The sequence below is a fragment of the Mus musculus genome, chromosome 2 (assembly GCF_000001635.26).
Source record: "Mus musculus strain C57BL/6J chromosome 2, GRCm38.p6 C57BL/6J".
Lineage (NCBI taxonomy): Eukaryota > Metazoa > Chordata > Mammalia > Rodentia > Muridae > Mus > Mus musculus.
Window position 1 is genome coordinate 130,444,276 of NC_000068.7, and position 20,232 is coordinate 130,464,507.

Sequence of the window (20,232 nt, forward strand, 5' to 3'; positions counted from 1 at the left end):
AGGTTGTGTTCAGGCTGGAACTGAAGTCAAGTCCTCTGAACCGGAAAACCTGATTAGAGGATAGATGGGAAGCCGGTGACCATCTTGTTGTCAGGGTTGGAGGAGGGACCTTTGAGAGCCCTGGCTATTGAACAGTAAGTGGCAAGCGGTTCTTGCGTGGTCCCTGTGCTTGAAAAAGGGGGTGGAAGATCATTTCAGTCCTAGGAGCTATGAACTGGAAACCCCTAATCCCACCCTGGAATGAGTCCTTCCCTCCAGTCAGGAAGAGGGCTGTGACTTTCTGCCTTGTGTCTGCAGCCCCCAGTGTACTCCAGTGCACTGTAGCACTATCACCCATCAACAGGTGAGCCCTTATCTTCATGCCTCCCACCTCGCTTGTTAGCAGGAAGAAACCAAAGTCTACAGGACGTTCCCCTCCTAGGGACTCCTAGTCCTAACTCTGTTTTTAAAAGACAAGAGAAGGGGGCTGGCGAGATGGCTCAGTGGGTAAGAGCACCCGACTGCTCTTCCGAAGGTCCAGAGTTCAAATCCCAGCAACCACATGGTGGCTCACAACCATCCCCAACAAGATCTGACTCCCTCTTCTAAAGTGTCTGAAGACAGCTACAGTGTACTTACATATAATCAATAAATAAATCTTTAAAAAAAAAAAAATAAAAGACAAGAGAAGCTAGACATAGTGGTGTTTACCTGTAGTCCCAGTACTTGGAAGGCTCGGGAAGGGAGATTGCTGTGAGTTCAAGGCCAACATGGGCTACATAGCAAGCCCCTGTCTTAAAACAAAGATGGATGTGGTGGTTCAAGGCTGAAATCTAGTACTTAGGAGGGAGAGGTAGGAGGACTGCCATCAGCATTGGGTATATAACAGATTCCAAACCAGCTAGGGCTGGTAACCCCCAGAGTAACGTATCAAAACCTAGTCTCAAAAACAAACAAACAAACAAACAAACAAAAAAACCCAAAACCAAACCAACAAACCAAGAGAGCTAAAATGATGGCTCAGCACTTAAATGAGCACTGACTGCTCTTTCAGAGGACTTGGGTTCAAATCCCAGCACCAAAATCACAGGTCACACCTGCCTGTAACTCCACTTCCAAGGGACCTGACAAAACACCAGTGTACATAAAATAAACCAAATCAAACAAAAAAAACAAAAAACAAGATTCTGGGCTTAGTAAGGTTTAGCTTCCTTTATTCTCATCTGATTTTTAAATGCAAGTTTGTGAAATTCCTCCCAGAAAATAGATCTCATTGTGAAACAAGTACTTGCTCTGACAACCGTTTGTTATGTGGGTCAGGAATGTGGACAAGGTTCAGCAGTGTTGATTTATGCCTGGTTCGTAGCCTGATATCAGCAGAAAGAAAGCTCAAAAGCTAAGGGTGACTTGATACCTAGGGGCCAACGTCACCTGGCGGCTCGTTCATTTCTGGTGAAGCATTGCATTATGGTTATGGATTACAGCCTGGTGCATCTGGTACCCAGACAGAAACTACTGCCTTTCCTAGTCTAGCACTACATTCCAATGTGTCCCACCACACTGTGCCATAGTGGTCTGCTAATCCTGCCTCCACCATCTCACCTCTTGATGGGGGAACACAAGGTTTTGGGAAGATCATGGTCTGTTTCAGGAGTCAGTTTTAATCTCTTTGTAACAAGCAGACACCTCCAAGGGAGGAAAAGGATGCTAACACTAGGTGTGTTTCCTCTCTGGTCTCAGCATCACAGGTCCTTGCTGCTTGAGTGTCTCTTGGATGTCCTTTGGAAAGATTACTGACAACATTTTGAGTTGTTAGTGAAAGGGAGTTTGTTTCTGGGAAGGGAATACTGCCCAGTACTTTAGAGTGCACATGGTAAATCCACACCCCCAGAGTAACGTGCAAACAGTAAATACTACACCTGAAATCATAGAAAGAGAGGAGAAATTACAGCTACCTTAAGTGGCTACGGTGATTATAAAAAGAGGGCTTTAAATGTATGCAGCACAGCGGGAGAGCACTAGAATCACCTGGAGTGTCTGAAGCCCAGGGTTGAATGCTTTGTACCACAAAACAAAAGCAAAAATCTTATATACTTTTGTAAAGTTTATGCATCTCTGCCCCACCTCCAAGATTTTATTATGGGATTTTCAAATACCCAAACAAACTTAAAAAAAATGTTTATATTGGACACCTGTATAATCACCACTTGGATTATCCATTAACATATTACTATGCCTGAGTTATACATTTGTCTCTGTGTCCACTAGTTATTTGTGTGCATTTCAAAATAAGTTCCATGCTGGATGTGATGGTCCACACCTGTAATGGCAGCATTCTGGAGACTGAAGTAGGGGATCAAGGGCTTGAAGCTAGGGACTGGAGAAATGGCTCAGCAGTTAAGAGCACTTGTTCATCAGTCATGATGGGTTCAGATTCCTGCACCCACATCCTGAACCTCAGAAACCTGTTAACTTAGGCTGCAGGACCCTCTTCTGGTCTACAAGGGTGTTCTCATGTACATATACACATTGTTCCTCCTACACACACACACACAAATCTTAAAAAGAGTTTGGCCAAGCATAGTGGCACATACCTCTAATCCCAGCTTTCAGGAGGCAGGGTAGGCAGATCTCCGAATTCTGAGTTCCAGGCTAGCCAAGGGCTTCATAGTGAGATCCTGTCTCAAAACAAAACAAACAAACAAACAAAAACAGAAATGAGAGAAAGAGGCCTTCAAATCCAGCCTGGGAAAGACCCTGTCTCAGTAACACAAAGAACAAATTACAGACATCAGGATAATTCTCCCCTAAATATTAGAAAATGCATTTCATAATACTTAACTGTCTTAACTGGCCTAGTTAAAGTTTCTATTGCTGTGATAAAACGCCATGACTAAAAGCAACTTGGGGAGGAGAGGATTGATTTAACTTGTTCTTCCACATCGCTGTTTATCACTAAAGAAAGTCAGGGCAAGAACCTAGAGGCAGGAGTTGATGCAGAGATTATAGATGGTGCTACTTACTGGCTTGCTCATAATGGCTTGCTTGGCCTGCTTTCTTATAAAATTCAGGACCACCAGTGCAGGGATGGCACCACCCACAATGGGCTGTGCTCTTCACTATCACAAGTTAAGAAAATGTTCTACAGCTAGGTCTTAGGATGGCATTTTCTCAATTGAGGTTCTCTCCTTTCAGAAGAGTCTAGTTTGTGTCAAGTTGACATTAAATTAGCCAGCATATAAACTATAGAGTTATTTGCAGCTATTTTCCTTGTGTGTGTGTGTAAAATGAAATAATGAAATACACTGAACTTTTTGTTGCTGTTTTCTTAGAAATATTTTTCATACACTATATTTTGATCATGTTTCCCCTCCCCCCAACTCCTTCCATATCCTCCCAACCTTCTACCCATTCAACTTCATGTTTCTTTCTCTCCCTTCGTTGGGGGGAGGGGGTAGAAGCAAAAAACGGAAAATCGAAACTTTAAAAAAATCAGTAAAGCACACACATACAAACAAACAAAAGTGGAGTGTGATTGATTATACCCAGTGACACTTTAATTAAAAGAACTAATTTTCCCTTTCCCAGCACTAGTCAATTGCAAATAGCTTCTTTGTTGGAAATAAGACTTTGTATCTACTTACTCATTTCAGGAAATTTATAGATATTAAAGGGCACATTTACTGAGTTTTCACAAGTTTTCACTTATAAATATTCATATCTAAAAATTAGGATTGGGTTCTTGGGGGCTAACTAAAACAGAATACTTGCTAAATTTGTATGAGCCCCCAAGGTCTTCATCCCTGCAAAATAAAAGTCAAAAGCAGAGCTGTTGTTGTTTCAAGTTCTTACTTGCACAACTAAAATTAGTATAAAATATCTTCCTCCTTGAGAATTGTACAAGCAGGCCTGTGTCAGTGGTCTGGGATTGGATCAAGTCCTATCTAAGGGTTTGGGTTAGGATTTAAGCTTGGGGCCAAGTATGGAAGAGCTTCTAGATTAAGTTACCCATGGTGGCCATAGAGTAGATGAGGTCAGAGAGCCTGCCTGGTCTTAGTTACAGAACTTCAGCAAATGACCCTCAGAAGATGGGCAGTAAGTAGCCTGGGAAGGTGCTTGGTTTTCATTTATTTCAATTTTCGTATTTCTTGGCTTCATTTTCACCTTGGCACTTTAGTGAACATTCTTGTTAGTCTATTACCCATGTCCACCCCAGAATGTTTGCTCCTGAGAGTTGACATCTCTGACTTACTCTGAGAGGTGTCCAGTGCATGATCTGCATTCAGGACATAGAGAACAACTCATTGCTTCATTTACTAGACAGAAAGGTAGGCAGGGAGGGGAAGTGACTTGGACTTTTGAGGGGAAATGGGGCTCCTTTAATCCTATCCTTCAGCCCTGCTATTCCAGTTCTTACCTGCAGGCACCAATGCAGCAGAGAACAGGGAGCTCCCACTTATCTTTCTCTTGGTTCCTTTTTTTCTATTTTATTTTTCTTCCAAGATGGCTCTTGATTGTGCTAATGGGGTAGGGAGCTCTGAAAAGGACCAGGAGTCATAGGTTAACTGTAAATAAGAAAAATTTCAAAAAAATTAAAAAAACAAAAAACCCCAAAACAAAACAAACAAACAAACAAACAAACAAAAAACCGAAAGAAAGAAAAAGAAAGAAAAGAAAAAAAGTTTGCTGGTAGGGTTTGCTCTAAAGCCAAGAGGCTGCTTTCTTAGCCAAGAACCAGTATTTTTCAGATTTGTTTTGTTCTGTGTTGGTCTTGTTTTGTAAAGTATTGTGTTCTAGTGAAAGACCCAACTTTTCATTTGGTCACTTTTCAATTTGCTGTGTATTTGCATCCCTGATAGACTTTGTACTTTCTAGGAAATGGGCTTCTGGAACTTGTAGGAGGAGCGGACCTCATTGGCAGGAGTCTGACATTTAGGAGACAGGATAGAGGTCTTGTAGACTGTCACTGAGATGGCCCTGAGGAGGGAGATCAAGAGTCACAAATCTTAACTCAAGGAGAGGTTTTTACTACCCAGAGGGAGGAAGTTTAAAGAAGGCCCGCTTCAACGCACATTTGCAGGTCCTGGCTCTGGTCTGCGCACACTTACTTATTCAACAAATAAAGGAAGGGTGTTTGCATAGAGTTCTAACTTGGCGCCCTAGGTCTAGCAGCATCCAAAGTGCTCTAAACTGAGGACTGCTACCTTCCGAAAAAATCGACTTATGGTTCCTAGAAGCTAGATGCACAAAGAACGCTGTTCGCTTCCCTGGTCTCTCTCAGCGCTTTCAATCTTCTCCTGACCACTATGCATGTATCAAGAAGTATCTCCCCGCTCGCTGCGGAGCACCGTGTGCTGTGCTTCCATCCAGCTCTAGAGAATCAGGCCCAGCTTGCACATCTGGAAAGCAAGAGAGATTTCCCTAGGGTTCGGGTGGGGATGATGTGGGCTGGTTTATTTAAGATGACATACTCAGAGCTAGACCGGTCCTAGGTACTAGGCAAATTCTTCTCGCAATTACATCCTTTAAGTGCCTTACAACTAACTCTCTCTCTCTCTCTCTCTCTCTCTCGTGTGTGTGTGTGTGTGTGTGTGTGTGTGACAGAGAGAGAGAGAGAGAGAGAGAGAGAGAGAGAGAGCGAGAGCGCGAGAGAGGCAGAGGCAGAGGCAGAGGCGCGGGGTGTGTTAGAGAGAGGATCACATTTGGAGAAGGATGGAGATGGCTTTCGAGTGCCTGAGTTCACCAGTTGGTGTGGCTTGTGCCTGGTGTCAGTTTCCTCATCTGTAAACAAGGAAAAAAGCCCATGCCCGGGGGCCTAGGACCGTGACTAGGTGGGAGACGTGTGCCAGGGGAGGATAGGGAGCGTCCTGTCCTGTTACCCGGAGACCCCCAGTGCGCCCGGGGAACTCCGCGGCGCAGCGGGGCGCGCAGGGGTGGGGCTCACGGAGGCGGAGACGCCCGCCCGGCGTCAGCGAACCAGCGCCCGCCTCTCAACGGCCAATGACGAAGCGCCTTACAGCCCAGGCCGCGACGGGAGAGAGGCTGCGGCGAGTGAGGCGCTGACAGGGACTCGCGGGGGCATCTTGCACAGACCCCTGGACCACGCCGCCATCGCAGCCTCCAGCCCAGTCCTCTCTCTGCCGCTTCTCCTCGCCATGGAGGCGAGGCCGCCGCCGCCGCCGCGGGGCTTCGAGCAGCGGACCGGGCGGCGGCCCTGAGGGGAGCGGCGGGCCGAGACGCCGCCGCGGTCCTGAGGCGGAGCTGCCGTGCGCGTCCCCCGCGGTCCCGCCCAGCGCCGGGCTCGGTAAGCGTTCGCGCCTGCCGCCGTCGGGAGGGCTCGGGGAGGTGGGGTGGCTCGGCCGCGCGTGGGAGCGGTCCCTGGATCCTATCCTGGAGGAGCGCCTCTGGCTTGTGCATCCTGGCACCGTGGACAGGGGGAGGGGGTCCCGGAAACGTGCGGGACACAGACAGGCTGGAACTTTGCGGACGTCCTCCTCCGGCCCGGGCCAGGGCGCTGCCGTAGTTCATTCTGAAAGAAAAAAACTTTGAGCAGCGAAAATGGGATTTGCTCAGGTCCATTTAATGGGAGGAGATAGGTGGCACACGCAGTGACCATCCCACCTCCCACCTTCCCCTTAAGACCCCTTCCTGGTCCTACTCCCAGGCCCCTCTCTGCCGCCCATTCCCAACTGTTGTGTATGCTTAAGAAGGAAAATATGGACTTAAGCTACCCAGAATTCAAAAGCAGCCACTTGGGAACGCACATCTCCTGTGTTTACTTTCAGTAATTCTTAAAAATTGCCACGGGGGGGGGGGGTTGAGCCCCTAATATTTCCTAAAAATAACAACTACAGAGGCAGAGATGATCCTGTCTATTAGAGGGTTTTGTTGTTGATAGTGATGATATTTGTAGGACAAGCAAAAAAATGTTCCAAACCCTCTTGGACAGAGTGTGATGTCGGCCGAAGCCCTTGGCTAGGATAGGGAATTTCTGTTGAAAACCAGCCTCATGTCCCCGGCTATGGCACCACTTGTTACCTGCTAACTCTTGAAGCAGCCAGAGAACCAAAAGATGGTGGATGAGGAAAGACTGGGACAGGATGAACATCTTTCTGTCTGGATACTCCTTTCGAAAACGTAGATCAGACGCTGTCATTTGTGTGCTTAAAAACTCCTTCACTTTCCTTCCTCTGTGAATGAGATGGAGGAAAACCCAGATGCCTTACCGTTCCCTACAAGGCTCTTGGCAGTCCTTCCTGAACTTAATCTTTGATGGTTACCTCAGTCCTCTCATTCTCCTTTCTCTTCCACGCTGTGTTTAGCCATTCGGAGCGGCTCGGCCACCCCCTCATATGTGGGAGGGTTTTGCTTTCAGGGTCCCCCTTCTCACCCTTCCTTGCCTGGTTCCGGGCCTTCCTTGTTTGAGAAGCTTCTTGCGGACCGGCTTCTTCTGGGTCCTGTTTAAGACTTCCCTGATAGAATTCGTCCTAGTTATCTTGAAGCCCCTCAACCACCTCCCAAGAGAAATGTTTCCTAGTGTTTCCTGGCAGCCTGCTTGGAGTGTGGGTTGCCCATACCGGGACTTGCAGACTCTGATTCTCTATGTCTACACGGCTGTCACACCTGGGAGAAACTGGCAGGCTTCCCAAAATCTTACCTGCTTCTCAGCATCTGCCTGACTATCCCTGAAAAGCCAACAACTCCTCAGTTACCTTTCTCCTCTCTCTGCCCCAGTGGCCCCATGGTCAGATCCAGGAGACTTTTGACTAGGTACCTTTTAACCACTGATCATTATCTGGGTGAATACAGAACCAGAAAAGCAAACCCCTTGGTTTAGTGCATTCATATACCACCTATTTGCCAGCCACAGTACTTGAGATGCAAAATGAAAGTGAGAAAGTCATATTCTTATCTTTGAGAAGATTACAGACCAATGGGAGACAGGTGGATATAAACAGTTACATCATAGGTGCTACTAGAGTAATAATAATTGCTGTTTTCTGTGTGCCTGTGACAGGCTATATAATAAATGCCTTACATGAATTATCTTGTTTAATCTTTTCAGTAATTATAAGGGCTCATTCTGACTCTGCAGGACTTGAGTGAGCAGATGGGGGCCTAGTCAGATCTAAATTCTGACAGTGTTTCTAGAGCCTCCGCCTGGGTAGTCTGGAAGGGCTTTCCTGGGAGGGGATCTTGTGATCCTAAAGGAGGGATCTGCACATTCGGAGAGAGAATGCAGGCAGTCTTGGAGGAGGGAAATTCTTAGAATTCTAACTGGGAAGAAGTGTAGCTGGCCTAGAGGGACAGAACAAGATAGGATTAGGATCAGAGTGAAGGCTTCTGTTGTTGTGTTAGGGTCATTTGGAGACTTTATGGAGCCTCATGCTCACTGATAACAGAGAAGTTTAGGAGGCAGTGGCCCAGACCCACAAAAGTAGAATATACTCTTTTAGACCCAGAGAATGATTATTCCTCTTGAGAGGAATTCTTACTCGGTTTGGGAAAAGACAAAGCATCGGAGAGGTAAATTCTAGCAGTCAAAAGGAAATGTAGAGAAAGAAAATCCATTCTCTTATCTCCTAACACCTTCCCAAGGATGGCTGAAGTTGCTAGCATCTGTGGCCTTTTATAAACCCTCCTTCTTTATAACATTCATCTACTCCCCCCTCTGGCCATACCAGTCACACCTTACTTCTTAAATGAGCACATGTTTAGGAAATCACTCTGTGTTAGCATAAAGTATTGTTTACTCTTTGTGTTGACATTTCTTTTAAAAAACTTTTTTTTAAATTAAAAGATGTATGTGTGTGGTTATTTTGCCTATATGTATGTCTGTGTACGACTTGTGGGCCAGGTGCCCTTGGAGGCCAGAAAAGCTGGTGGAGACCCATGAACTAGAATTATAGACTGTGATCTGCCATGTGGGTGCAGAGGATTGAACTCAGGTCTTCTGGAAGAACAACCAGTGTTGACATTTCTTATTTTGTTATACAGCTCTAAAGTAAGCTGTTTTTATCTGTACATAGGACTGTTACATGTGTTTGTAACTAGTCTTTAATTGAGTTAAACATTTGTTCCTAGGTTTTTCTCTTATAAGAATACAATGAACATCCTTCTAGATACTTTGTAATATGTTTGTATGTATAATTACTTTAACAATGTATTTTAAGGAATTGAACTACCTGATCAAAAGACCTGTGCGAATTTTTATTTTTAGATATGCCAACAAATTGCTGCCTCTTTGAGGTGGTGCTCATTTATTTTCTCCTCTAAAGTGCGGCTTAGTAATCGTAAGTCAGGCTATCCAGCAGAATCCCCTGCCAAGCTTTTCCAACAGTCCCACGCCTGTTTCCCTCCCTACTCCAGCCTAGCTCAGAGGGAGTCCTGTGATCTGTGCAGGGCGATCAGAACTGGATGGTGGTGGTTTACCTTCTGCAGCTCTGGTGTTTGAGGAGGCCCTCGGCATCAGTTTGTAAACACTGTTGCATTCCCTTTACCACCCTTATGTGGAGAAATGAGATGCAAGCTTGAGTTTCAAGCAGGAAGCTGGCCAAATATAGAATCTGTCTTTTTCCTTTGGTACAGGAACTAGTAAGTGTTCCAAATCCCAAAACGGAAGAATTTTTTTCCTTTGGTCCCGGGTGCAAAAATAGCAGTAGTGTAACACAGACTTAATAAAACCAAGTAGCAAACTGACAAGATAATCTACTCAATAAGACTATATTTTCTCAATTCACATTCGTTTGCATCAGTGTACTGATATTGATGTTATTTGTAGTCAGTACTTATTGAATATGGTTTCAGAAACTTTAATATATAAATTGATATTTACTCATTTCTGTATCTTGTTTAAAATGTATTATTCCATGTAGTTTGTGAAATCTGATTTATTCTTTCTTTTTTTTGTACAGTTACTTTTTGGGTGATTTTATTATCCAATAAAATCCCTTACCCCTCAAGAGGGCCTACTGAATCAGGATTATTTTAGTGATAAAGTTGAACTAATTTGCAATACTATCACTGTTTCCTGTCATCCCAGCATTACTGTCATAGACAAATTCTAGTCTTTATTTTTATTTATTAATATATATATATATGTGTGTGTGTGTGTGTGTGTGTGTGTGTGTATACATATATATAGGAGCTAGAGAGGTGGTGCAGTGGTTAAGAGCTCTGAGTGCTTCTGCAGAAGGCTAGAGTTTGTGTTTAGCACCCACATAAGTTGACTCACAACCCCCTGTGTAACTTCAGCTCCAGGGGCTCTGACATCCCTGCCTTCCAAGGGTACCTGCACTGATGTCCACACACGCAATTAAAAATAATAGAGATAAAACATTAAGAAAAAGAAATAGCCATTCAAGAGTGAGTACTGCTCTTGCAGAGAACCAGAATTCGGTTATCAGTATCTACATCTGGCAGTTCTCAGCTGCCTGGAACTCCCCCTCCAGGGGATTGGACATCTTCCGGCTTCTGTTGGGTGGACATGCGCACATGCACACAATAATTTTAAAATTAAATATACACAAGGTGGATGACTCTTAAGAAATGACACTTTTGGGTCCCTCTGGCCTCCATATGCACAGCTATATGTGTAGCTTTATACTTCTACACTTAAAAGTACACAAAGAAGAGACTCCATTCGTTGTCCTTCCCTCCCCCTCCCCTGTGGGCAAACAAGTCAGGTTATCATTCACTTGTTATCTTGTGATAGTGCTGTTGATGACTTGTGTATTAGTCAGAGTTCTTCTCTAGAGGAGCAGAACTTACAGAACGAATCTCTTTGTGTTTACACACACACACACACACACACACACACACGGGATTTATTAGAATGGCTTATGGGCTGTGGTCCAGCTAGTCCAACAATGGCTGTCTACCAACAGAAGGTCCAAGAAGCTGGATGTCTCAGCTTGGCTTCAGTATGTGCCAGAATCCCAAAGAAGTAAAGCTCCAGTGCCAGTGAAGGGATGGGCTTGCCAGTGAGAGCGAGGGCGGCCGGCAGAGTGAGAGCTGCTGTCTTCCCTGTCCTTTATACAGGCTGCCAGCAGAAGGGGTGGCCCAGACTAAAGGTGGCTCTCCCTATATCAGATGATTTCATTAAGAAGAAGTTCCTCACTGGTGTACCCAGCCACCTGGGTTTTAGTTCATTCTAGATGTAGACAAGTTGACAACCAAGAATAACCACCACCAATTTCTTGTATGTATGTATGTATGTATGTATGTATGTATTGTATATATTTATAAATGTGTAGTTTAATGCCAATCTTTGTGAGGCTTGGTAGTACATAGCTATAATGCCCATACATCTCAGAGGTTGAGGAAAGAGGATTGAACGAGGCCAGCCTGGACTACAAATAGCCAACTTTTTGCTGCCTAAAAATATTAGAAAAAATGTCTGGACTATATCTTCAAGTAAGGTGGTTATTTTTTTCATTTATTATTTTTTATTATTGTATGTGTATGCATGTGTACCTACTCTCTGTACAGTGTATTCATGTAGGTACTCAGGGTGGCCATGGCCAGGAGAGCTTGTTAGAGCCTCTGTAGCAGCGGTTCTCAACCTTCCTAATACTGTGGCCCTTTAATTCAGTTCCTTATGTTGTGATGACCCCCCAAATAAAAGTATGTTGTTGCTACTTCATAACTGTAATTTTGCTACTGTTATGATTGTTATGTAAATATGTGATATGCAAGACCCACAGGTTGAGAGCTGGCTCTGTGGAACTGGAGTTCCTGGTAGCTGTGAGCAGGCTGGTGTGAGTGCCGGGAACTGAGCCTGGGTCCTCTACAAGAGCATACATGCTCTTCTTACCTATAGAGCCTTCTCTCTAGCTACAAGAGTGTTGTTCTTGACAATGAATGAGAAAGTAACTGCTTTTGAAGTTACTTTGTTTTCATTTTTAAGTTATACATTGTGTTGGTGTATAAGTTTGTGCACATGAATGCAGGTGCCCACAGAAGCCACAAAGTGGCATTGGGTCCCCTGGAGCTGGAGTTGCAGGCGGGCGGTTATGAGCCATCTGATACAGGTGCTAGGAACCAAACTCAGGTTCTCTGGAAGAACAGCACAGCCTCTAAACCCCTGAGCCATTCCTCCGGCTCTGAAAGTAACTGCTTTTTTTTTTTTCCTTAGAAAGAACAGACAAACTGGTTGATATCCATGGGAGACCTGCCCTTTTCAGAGGAGGAGGGGAGGGGTCCGGGTCAGGAGAGGTGAGATGAGAGGGAGGGACTGGGAGGAGAAGAGGGAGGGAAAGCTGTGGCGGGATATAAAGTAAATAAACTTATTTTTTTTTTAAAAAAGAGAGGACAGCCAAGACTACACAGAGAAACCCTGTCTCAAACAAAACAAAACAAAGGTTGGGGGTGTAGATTGTCTTTCTGTGTGCTTATTCGCTATTAGTATATGTTATTTGAAAAATGTCTCTTCAATCTTTGTCCATTTTTAGAAACATGGTTTCTTTTATTATTTAGTTCTTATGCGTTCTCAATATGTTCTCTTATTAGGTATATGATTTGCAAGGACATTTCCCACTGGTGAAGGGCTATTTGGGTCTAGCAGCAGAGTTGCTAAGGCAGATATTTAGCTCTGTGTTTAGTTTGCTGAGGCCTGTGGAACTGTTCTCAGGTCCATGCCTCGGCTGACGCTCTGTGCACTGCCTGCCTGAGAGTGTCTGCATCTCCACACCTTTGTCAGTGCTTCCTGTCTTTACCTTTCAGCTCTAACCATCTTAGTGGGTATGAAGTCGTTTTGATTTGTGGTTTGATTTACAGACTGAGAATGTGTTGTGATTTTGTTCCATCTTTTAAAGAAATTCTCATCATTTTACACTTGAGGAACTTGTAAACAGGATTTTTAAATCTGATAAAAAATGTTTTAATCGGTTTCTTTAATATAAAGTTTCTATGTGATGATCTAATGAAATAAAAGACCCGTGCATTGATTATCAGTAACAGTTAACCGCTTAAGGGACTTTAGAATGAGGGGTCAGACTGACAATCTTAAGATAAACCACACCAGCTCTAAATTTGGCATGACTGAATCCTTCTGTGCACAACAGGCTAGGAAGAGCGTGGCATCGTTCATGAATATTCTTGTTTCCTCCTCCACATCTTAAATAAAAGCTGAGTTTCGAGGCGTAATGGTTTGTAGAGTGTTACTAATTATAATATGAGAAATATAGAGCAAAGCGAGCCCAGTGACTCCAGATGTATGTCAGGAGAAAAGGAGAGAACGTCTACATGCTTAAAAGATTAGATACCAGCCAACTGTAATGTGCAGACCTTATTTGTATTTATACCATTGTTAAAAGGTATTTTTGAGGCCATTGGGAATAACTTGTATAGCCTTCAAATACTAGATGATTTTTAAGGGATATTTTTTTACATATGATAATAGTATTGTTATATTCTAAAAGATTATTTCTGTCTTAGAGATAAAAGCTGAAGTCTTAGGGATGAAGCAGTATGTTTGGAAGTTTCTTTAAAATATTTGGTGTATCTGAAGGGTTATAGATGAGCAAGAATAGCCATATGTTGGTAATTATTAAAACTGAATAACAGACATGAGAGAGTTTGTTCTGTGTGCTTGTTCCCATAGGCACGTGTATGTGCACACATCTGTGGAGGCTAGTCATCAGCTTGGGTGTTGCTCCTCAGGTGTCAGACGCCTTTTTAAAATAATTTTTATTTTGCATTTACTTATTTTATGTGTGCACACTCATGTGGGTGGAGGCAAGAGGACAGTTGGCTTTTCTTCCACCCAGGAGTCCTGAGGATCCAGCTCAGTCAGGCTTGACAGCAGGCACTTTTACCTGGCACACCGCCTCATCACTCTTTGCCTTGTTAACTTTAAACGATTTTATTGTATATCTGGTATTGCATGTATATACCCCCATGCCCAGGTGTGTATAAGTGTGTTTATGTGTGTGTGTGGGGGGGGTATGTACATGTTGAGTACAGATACCTAAGGAGGCTAGAAGAAGGTGTTGGCTCCCCCTGGAAGTAGAGTTATAGGTCATCGTGAGCCAACTGATGTGGCTACTGCCAACTTGGATCGTCTGCAAGAGTAATATGTGGTCTTAACCGCCGAGCCATTTCCCCACACTCCCAACACACACACACACACCCTTGGGTTTTTTTGTTTTGTTTTGTTTTTTATGTTTTTTGAGACAGAATCTTTCACTGTAGTCCAGTCAGGTTGGCCAGTGAACCCCAGGGATTTTCCTGTCTCTGCCTCCCATCACTGAGATCATAAATGCACCCCCCCCCCACCTGCCTACCTTTTTAATGTCTCTGGGAATCAAGCTGAGGTCCTCATGCTCATCTGGCAGGCACTGGCAGATAGTAGTCCAAATAAAGAGCTTTAATAGACTTCAAACCTGTTTGGTAACAAGTGACATCGTCTAACTAGTTGTTAAGAGTGAGTGCATCAGAGAAGATGGACATTTACTAGACTAATTTATCTTTATGGTTCTGGAGTTCTGTTATTTTTTAGGGCAGGGAGGATATGAGATGAGGTTTAGGTAATGTAGTCCAGGCTGGTCTTGACCTCACAATTTTCCCAGCCCAGTCTCCTGAGTGCTTAGATTGTATGTTTGAATCATCATACCCAGATGTGTGTGGGGACGGGATATATGTGTTGTGCACGCGTGGGTGTTCAGAAGCCAACATTTGGTGTCTTCTGCACTCTAAACTATTTTTAATAGCCTCACACTAAACCTGGAGTTGACAGATTCAGGTAGGCTAGCCAGCTGCAAGCATCCACCTGTCTGTGCCGTCTGGGTGCTGGAATTACAGACACGTGACGCGTGACGCGTGACACGTGACACGTGACGTGCCCTTTGACCTGGGCACTGCGGATGCAGACTTAGGTCCTTACACTTATGTGCTCTGTAGCAAGCACTTCACTCACCGTGCCACTTCCTCCACTCTGTATCCAGCTTTTTATTTAGAGCAGAATGCTTCTGTTACTGAATGGTGGGCAAATACCACATCACAGAGCACCTTCCCTTTGGAACCATGTTTACGTTGCCCATCATAAACAAACGTTGACTTGAAATTAGACTTCTGCACTGCTTTGCTATGGAATACTAGGATGAACTTTAAAAGAATGGCAATATAGCTTAGCAATAGAGTACTTGTATACCCAAGGTCTTGGGTTCAGTACCAACAAGGAAAGGAGAGAAAAGGGGAAGGTACATTTTCAACCAAAATGAAAACTTTTTAATTTCGTAAGTCACTGTTTTTATTTGTTGTGAGTGTGTTTGTATGGTGTAAGTGTGAAGAGGGGCACACATGCCACAGCACCCATCGAACAACTTTGTGGAGTAAGTGCCTTCCTTTACATGGGTTCTGGAGTTGAACTCAGGGCAGCAGGCTTACATAACAAACACTTTACAGCCTGGAGGCTCACATGAAAAATACATTTAACATTTGTGTGTGTGTGTATGGATATTTTGCCTGCATGTATGCTTCTGCATCCCCTGCATGCCCTCAGAGGCCAGAATAGTGAGTCAGATCCCCAGGGCATCAGATCCCCTGGAGTTGGCAATTATATTTAGAACTGATTTAGTGTGAAGGCATGGTGGTACAGTTGGGACACGTGGACAAATACCACTAAGCAGGAAAAGTGATAATAGTTCCAGATTTGGGGATCGGTGGTGGTCCTTTAATCCCAGCACTTGGGAAGCAGAGGCAGATGGAGCGCTGTTAGTTTGAGGCCTTCCTGGTCTACAAAGCAAATTCCAGGACAGCCAGGACTACACAGAGAAACTGTCTCAAAAAAACAAAAACCAACCAAACAAAAGATACATCCAGGTTTAGGGTTTGGAAGAGGATTATTGGTGAGTGGAGCTTCCGTGTAAAGGAAGAAGTTGAAATCCAGCTGTTAGGAACTGTGTGTGTATGGTTTTCAAACATGAACGGATTGGCTGATAAATCAGTAAAGAGGATGCCTTTCAAGTAACTGTTGCTGGAGCGGTGGACAGTCTCAGGACTTCTGATCCTTGAGGGGCCACATCTTTCTACCTGGATGCTTCTGCTCCCCTCATTCTTGCGGAATCTCTGGTGACACACATGTTTCTCCCACTTGGCAAAGAGTGTGAGACCTGTCTATGAGTAACTTGGTGCCTGTGCCTGTGCCTGTGCCATGGCTACCCTTCAGTGTTCTCTCTTCTTGGCTGGGCTTTCTCAATTTGTAGCAAGGCCTGAGTTCACAGTGGCTCCCAGCTAGAGCTTCTCTTTCCCGAGTCTGAGTGTTAGCTAGAGTGGGTCTCCTGAGTCCTCAAGTCTGAAAGCCTCATAACTGAGAAGCAGCAGCAGTCCAGGGAGGCAGCCTGAGATCCTGCTTCTAGTCTGTGGGTTCAAGAAGATGCGATGAGTACTCGGTGCTACAGTGTTGCTGCTGGCAATAGCTGTCACACGTGAGTGACAAGATGAGTAGGACGTCCAAAACAAAAGGAACGCATGGCTTTTACAAATTTTTGCATTTTAAAATTATATACATGTTTAAGTAATTAATACTTATAATACAGTATTTGGAGAATTGGAGTAAAAGATAGTTCTCTCTTTCTCCCAGCCTCCAGCTTCCTCTTTGCAAAAACATCCTTGGGAGTCTGGGGAGAAAGCTCAATCAGCAAAGCCCTGCTGGGCCAGCATCAGGACCTCACCTCAGTCCTCCTAAGTCCAGGTGGAAGAGCCAGGCAGGCATGGTGGCACTAGGCAGGCAGAGACAGGTGGGTTCTGTCCCGAAGGTTGCTTATCATCATTCGTGCTTAGATTTCAGAAGTTATGCTTTGAGGGAGTTCTTGTGGAACAAGCAACGGGCTAGAGCAGCCAGGCAGCCAGTTCTGTGTGTACTAGATGCTGGAAGGGGCTTTTGTGTATAGAAGGGATGTAAATTAACTTAGTAAAAGGGCAATAAAATCAAGGGTTTTAAAAAAAAAGTCTTATTTAGTTGCAGTTGTAAGCAGTAACTTTGTATAGAAATGGGAAAACTTTCATTCTTTTTCTGTATTTTTGCCTTTCTTCTCTCTTTTAAATAAATGTTAAAATTTCACAGATGAAATTCTTCCAACCCCCTTAGTCACTGAACTGAACTTCCCAAGTTGTTTAAAATACGTTCATTTATTTATACATTCAAGTCCGGCAAGCACAGCCAGTACTTGCCCTGCTAGAGCGAACCACCTTTAGTCTCCGTAAGAGTTGAGCAATCTGTGACCGTAAGGAAGGAGTTAAACCTGCAAAAGCAGCAGATCGGGTTCTGTTGTGCTTTTGTTGGTTAGGACTGAACCAACACACGGCTGAAACTTAGACGCATTAGTGCCATAGCCTTGATACACTTGGTTTTATCACTCACAGCTTGTCTCCCTGGGTCATAATGTCACTCAGGTTATTGGACGGAAAATTCTGACCATGATTACAGCAGTACAGTTGTAGGGGTTCTGAGGCTGGGTGGGGAGAGACTGGATGCTCTGCTTCTAGGATACTTTGACTCCGAGGGTGGCTCTGTTTGTGTAGAGTCCTGAATGTGGCACCCAGTGGTTGTGCTGTGTGCTTGAACGATCACAGAAACCACCTTTTTTACCTTCCTGGTTTTAACCAAGGGAGATGTAGAAAGGTCCAGGGAGGGAAGAAGAGGAAGGAATTGGGTAAATTAATAAGTTAAATCGTCTGCAGCCTACACAGACTTCCCCTCCATGGCACACTGTCCTGTTTATCTTTACCTCTTTAGTCTCCCTCGTTTCCCTCAGGCCGCTTGCTTTGACCACTCCTGGGCTTCACCAGCCTTGTTCGTGTTTACCACACACATTCTTGGAAGGACATGAGCATGTCTGTGGCTTCATGTTTCTTGTGAATTACAGGAAAAAAATTATCCTTAGATCAAATCTGTTTGATAAGCAACAACCTGCTTGTTTTCCCCATTGAGTGTTTCCCAGACACCTGCGTCAGTCTCAGGACCGACCTGTTTTCTAATCTCTGTCTTGATGAATGGAACAACCCAGCAGCGACACCAGAATTTAAATGTTGGTAATATGTTTTTTGTCTGTCAGACTGGCCTGCTTTGGACCATCTCTCATGTCCCTGTGTTCCTCACATCAATCTGCAACTAGATATGACCTACACACTCTCTATCACTATTCCTTCCTTGTTCCAAATTCTTGACTGCATGCTACTGAAGAGATCTTTCTGGTTTCCATGATAGGAATTCATGGTTGAAGTCTAAAAGTCTCTCTCTCTCTCTCTTTTTTTTTATTCAATTTGTCTTTTATTATTATTTTTAAGCAATTTTGGTGAGGTATTCTAGTTGGTTTCTGTTGCTGTGATAAAACATTCTGGCCAAAAGAAACTTGGAAAGGAAAGGCTTTATTTAGCTTACACATTCTCAGTACAGTCCATTGCTGAGGGAAGCCAGGAAAATAACTCAGGCAGGAACCTAGAGGCAGGAAGTGAAGCAGAGGCTATGGAGGAATGTTGCTTTCTAGCTGGCTTTCCATGGCTTGGCCAGCTTGCTTTCTTGGATAACCTAGGCTCACCTGCCTAGGGGTGACACTACCCACAGTGGCTGGGCTCTTCCACATGAGACATTAATCAAGAAAATATCTCACAGACATGCCCACAGGTCAGGGTGATGGAGGCAGTTTCTCAATTGAGGTTCCCTGCCAAGGTGACGCCAGTTTATGTCAGGTGACAAAAGTTAGCACATGAGTTATAATGATATACATGAGAATATTTGTTAAATGTGTGTGATTGGATGAAGTTTGGTGTGTGAAGCTGTGAGGCTGTCACCACAATGATTGTAAAAGACATGTCCATCACCTGCAAAATTGTTCTTGTGTGTCACTTTTAGTTTTTGACTTCTATTTCTGTAGTAAGAACATGTATTATAAGATCTGCCCACCTACGTTTGTAAGCGTATCTGACAGTATTGCTGACTGCAGGGATTATGCGGTATGGCAGCTCTCTACAATCAGTTGGTACTACACAGTTTCAGTGAAAGATGAGTTCTTCCCAGAGGAGAAGTATCTTCACTGTCTGTCAGCACACTGTCTCACATAACCCTTCTAGCATGATACAGAATTGGACACCAAGTCTGAAAAGCATAACTGTATATGATGATTCATGTGTATTTTACTTTATGTGTTTGGCCTGCACATATGTATGTGTGCCATGTGTGTACCTGGAGCCGACAGAGGTCAGAAGAGGGCACCAGATCCTCTAGAACTGTAGTTACTGAGCCTCCATATAGGTGCTGGAACCCAAACCCAGGTCCTTAGCAAGAGCAGTAACTGCTCTTACCTGCCAAGCCATCTCTCCAGATCCCTAACTTGACTTATGGCAATCTTAATGCCAACATTTGTTAGTTCTTTTTTACATATAGTAAATTGCTCTCCTGAGGATAGAAGTATGGATCTTACTTGTTTTACAGGGTTTTTTAAAGTTTTTTTTTGTTTGTTTCCAATTTATCTCAACTCTTATATGATATTTAGTAGGTGTGAGTGAGTGGTTTACTCCAGTAGAACCATATTGACCCCACCCCCACCCCCCACTCTGAGCACTGTAAGATAAGTGAGCTAGCATTCTTAACTTTTTCTTAGTTAAGATTTCTCTCAGTAGCCCAGGCTGGCCCAGCACTCAAGGTCTTGGCTGCCTCAGCCTCCCTAGTGCTAGGATTACAGGTATGAGCCTCCTGGCTTGAACCAATACTCCTAAAGGAGGCAGCATGACCTAACAAGCATGTGACCTCTCAGTCAGTCCAACAGGATAACTCTTTTGAAAAAGATAATTCTAGAAAAATTTTAAAGTAGTATTTAAAGCTCCTGAAGGTGATTTTAGAGTTGTCCGCTAATATTTTTTTCAGATTGTAACTTAGGAACACGGTTTTGGGGTTGAGTCCCTGGCCGTCTGGCTCCGTTGCTGTGGACTCTTGGTGAAGTATAACATGAAAAGAAGCTGCTCATCTCACGGCAGCCAGGAAGCAGAGTAAGAGCATGAGCGCTTATCTGCCCCAGTGGCCTTTCTTCTCTCCTGTGTTCCAGCTGGGGCCCTAGCTGACAGATGGCTGCAGACACCTCTGTGCTGTTGCCACCATGGCAGTGATCTTGGAAACCCGGTCATAGTCACACCCAAAACTACTTCACTGACTCCCACGTGTCTCAGTCTATTCAAATTGATAATCAGGATAAACTGAACCTCTCTTTGATCGCACTGATCTCTTTGCAGCAAAAACAAAAACTAGAGAACTTCTTA

The 20,232-nt window shown here is 44.1% G+C and overlaps 1 protein-coding gene and 1 long non-coding RNA gene across 4 annotated transcripts in view; one reads left to right on the top strand and one right to left on the bottom strand.

Moving 5' to 3' along the window:
* Positions 1-3,509: 3,509 nt before the first annotated feature.
* Positions 3,510-7,295, bottom strand: Gm52562 (predicted gene, 52562). The gene is made up of 3 exons (NR_165481.1): positions 7,260-7,295; positions 7,018-7,169; positions 3,510-6,508 (listed from the first exon to the last, which is right to left on the bottom strand). It is a non-coding gene; the product is annotated as a predicted gene, 52562 (long non-coding RNA).
* The window catches only part of Ptpra (protein tyrosine phosphatase, receptor type, A), a 104,023-nt gene continuing 89,793 nt past the window's right edge, over positions 6,003-20,232 (top strand). For all 3 annotated transcript variants that reach the window (NM_001355161.1, NM_008980.2, NM_001163688.1), the window contains exon 1: positions 6,003-6,283. The gene's annotated coding sequence lies outside the window, so the exon portion shown is untranslated. The remainder of the gene's footprint in view (positions 6,284-20,232) is intronic.